Below are 3,099 nucleotides of genomic sequence, written 5' to 3' on the forward strand. Positions count from 1 at the left end.
AAGTTGATATCCCACCTCCACTATAATCAAGGGCAGTTAGGCAGCTGGGAACATAACAGGGAGTAGTTTGGCAAAAGCCAGGAAACTGGTACAATTTAAGGGGCTGTAGAGGTCAGCTTAAAGGTATACAATCAAGACTAATTTAATCACACAGGTTTACCTTCATTTAATTTCACCCTTTCTTAGAACTTTTGGTATGACCAGGTATTTCCCCATCTACCCAACTTGGAACTGAGTCTGCAGGTTACTCCCAAGTGGGCAAACTCAAGACCTCCCTACCTTGAGCACATTTAATAATCATTTTACTAGTGGGTTAATACTTGGACAACCTCACCTGTTACAGGATAGACTGAACCAAGCTGACGGCAAAAATCAGGCTGGAATCCACTTCCTCATTGCCTTGAGGAACACAGGGTGCTCTAGCCCTGCAGAAAGTCAACAAATGAAGCCAATAACTTGATTGGTTAAGGGGGGGAAAAAACCCTTGAAGCAAGCCCAATTCCCACATAGCAAAATCTGTTGATGGTAAGCAGAAAACTAACTGAGGTTGTCTTTGTGACCAATGCCATCAGACAAAACTGGCTAATTCAGTGAGATCAACAGGGTCGATCTGACTGGGAGAAAAGTCATCAGCTGCAATGGCCATATATTTGGGTCACAGTAAGCAGAACGTGAGGGGGATAACCCCTTTTAAAAAGGAGCAGTTAATGGACATGACTTACCCATTCTTTCCAAATGACAGTCCACTCAAAGTCTGCTTTCTGCCATTAGTAAACCTAAGATGAAAACAAGGAAACATGAGCTCCATCAGCTAGATGCCCAAGGGAGTGGAGGACAAGAGCTGCTCAAACTGGCACATCAGACAGAAACTGGCTTAGAGAGTTTGATCAACATGGTCGATCTGTCGGGGAAAAAAGTTCAGTCATCATATATGCCAGTAAGAAGCTCTTGGCCTCTGAAGAACCCTGAACCAGGAATTAGACTTGGTCTGATTCTCTACCTGCAATTTCATGTAGTATTCAAAGCACTTCTAGTGTTCTGCTACTGGCAGTAATAGCTAAGACAAACACTCCTACCTTTTGAGTTTACATCTGAGAGGTCAGTGTGCTTGGCAAAGCTGTGGGCAAATGGCTGGCTTGTGCTGAGGTGAGATGTCATTGCAGGGTTTTGCGTCAGGATGATTCAATGCAAGGAATCAGAGTTCAAGGAAAACAGGGTCCAAGAAATCTCACCCTTAAGGTGGCATTTCAGGACTCAATATAAAATGTGTTCGGAGTTCCCTTTGTGGCACAGCGGAAAAGAATCCAACTAGGAACCATGAGGTTGCAGGTTCGGTCTCTGGCCTCACGTAGTGGGTTAAGGATCCTGTGTTGCTGTGGCTGTGGCCGGCAGCTGTAGCTCTGATTAGACCCCTAGCCTGGGAACCTCCATATGCCATGGGTGCAGCCCGAAAAAGCAAAACCAAACCAAACCAAACCAAAAAAAAAAAAAAACCAAAACCGAAAACTAGGTTCAATCCATGGCCCAGGAACTTCCACATGCCACAAGTGTGGGTAAAAAATTCTGGGTAATAAAAGCAACTAGGCCAACAAAGTACATTTGGCTTTCCTTTAAAAAAATGCCATCACAGGAGTTCCTGTCATGGCTCAGTGGTTAACGAATCCGACTAGGAACCATGAGGTTGTGGGTTCGATCCCTGGCCTCACTCAGTGGGTTAAGGATCCGGCGTTGCCGTGAGCTGTGGTGTAGGCCGCAGATGCGGCTCAGATCCCGCGTGGCTGTGGCTCTGGTGTGGGCAGGCGGCTACAGCTCCGATTGGACCCCTAGCCTGGGAACCTCCATATGCCATGGATTCGACCCCAGAAAATGGCAAAAAGACCAAAAAAAAAAAAAGCCGTCACAGGAGTTCCCGTCGTGGCGCAGTGGTTGACAAATCCGACTAGGAACCATGAGGTTGCGGGTTCGATCCCTGCCCTTGCTCAGTGGGTTAACGATCCGGCGTTGCCGTGACTCTGGGGCAGTCTGGCAGCTACAGCTCTGATTCGACCCCTAGCCTGGAAACCTCCACATGCTGCGGGGGCAGCCCAAGTAATGGCAAAAAGACCAAAAAAAAAAAAAAAAAAAAAAAGGCAAGCCATCACATTAACCACTTGGAAATTCCGTGGCACAGTACATCAGGTGCCTCTCTGCAGCACCAGGACGTACGTTAGACCCCCCCAGCCTGGCAGTGGGTTAAAGAATCCAGTGTTGTGTGGGGTAGGTTGCAGCTTCAGCTCAGATCTGATCCCTGACCCAAAGAATTCTGTATGCCCTAGTGAAGCAAAATGGTAACTCAGTCAGTGCAGAACATGGGCTTCAACGCATTCTTTGACGTGGCTACTGATTAATATTATTTGACTAAAGGGCTCCAGGGATTAACATCCCCAAAGGCCTTGTCTACTATAGGGAGAATATCTACGCCTAGCTGGACATGAATCTTTAACCCACTCCTCAACTGATAGCAAAGGGATGTGAGGAATGGTGACTTAATCTTACAGGAAGAAAAGGGCAAAAAAACCATGAGACTTAGTGGACAAGGACTGATGACATAGATAACTGGGCAAGGCCAATAGTACAAAACCACATCCTTCTGGACCCCACGTAGGTAACCTCCACCTTTAAGGAATTAAAAACCCCTACAGTATAGAATAAAAAGCCTTTTGGGGGAATACATCTAGTAGATAAGTTCCTGGGAATTACAAAGTGAAGCACCTGAACACCTCAAAGAAAACGTAGTAACCAAAAAAATGTGTTTATTTGCTGTCCTCAGTTTCCCATTTTCTCTCCAAAAAATGTGCTTATTTGCTGTCCTTAATTTCCCATTTTCTCTGTCAAACTAAAGTTCTTTAAAACACGCATTTCCTACAACGCTTACCCCAGAGGTCAGGAGACTGAAGATTGTGGATGTCTATACATGGTTGCCTTAGAGGCCCAGCAGGAGCCGTCTTCTCCGAGATCCATCCTGCAGTCTCTGATCATGCAAACCTGCGAACAAAGCAAGGTCATCAATCGCCATCTTCTCACAGTTAGGAAAAAAAGAACGTGGCAGGGCCTTTTGTG

The 3,099-nt window shown here is 46.0% G+C and overlaps 2 non-coding genes across 2 annotated transcripts; both read right to left on the reverse strand.

Annotated features, from left to right (window-relative positions):
- Nucleotides 1-558: 558 nt before the first annotated feature.
- Nucleotides 559-643, reverse strand: LOC125123815 (small nucleolar SNORD12/SNORD106). Its single transcript, XR_007134191.1, has one exon. It is a non-coding gene; the product is annotated as a small nucleolar SNORD12/SNORD106 (small nucleolar RNA).
- Nucleotides 644-849: 206 nt separating this feature from the next.
- LOC125123814 (small nucleolar SNORD12/SNORD106) lies at nt 850-939 on the reverse strand. Its single transcript, XR_007134190.1, has one exon. It is a non-coding gene; the product is annotated as a small nucleolar SNORD12/SNORD106 (small nucleolar RNA).
- Between the last annotated feature and the right edge of the window lie 2,160 nt (nt 940-3,099).

The sequence above is a fragment of the Phacochoerus africanus genome, chromosome 3 (assembly GCF_016906955.1).
Source record: "Phacochoerus africanus isolate WHEZ1 chromosome 3, ROS_Pafr_v1, whole genome shotgun sequence".
NCBI classification, from domain to species: Eukaryota; Metazoa; Chordata; class Mammalia; order Artiodactyla; family Suidae; genus Phacochoerus; species Phacochoerus africanus.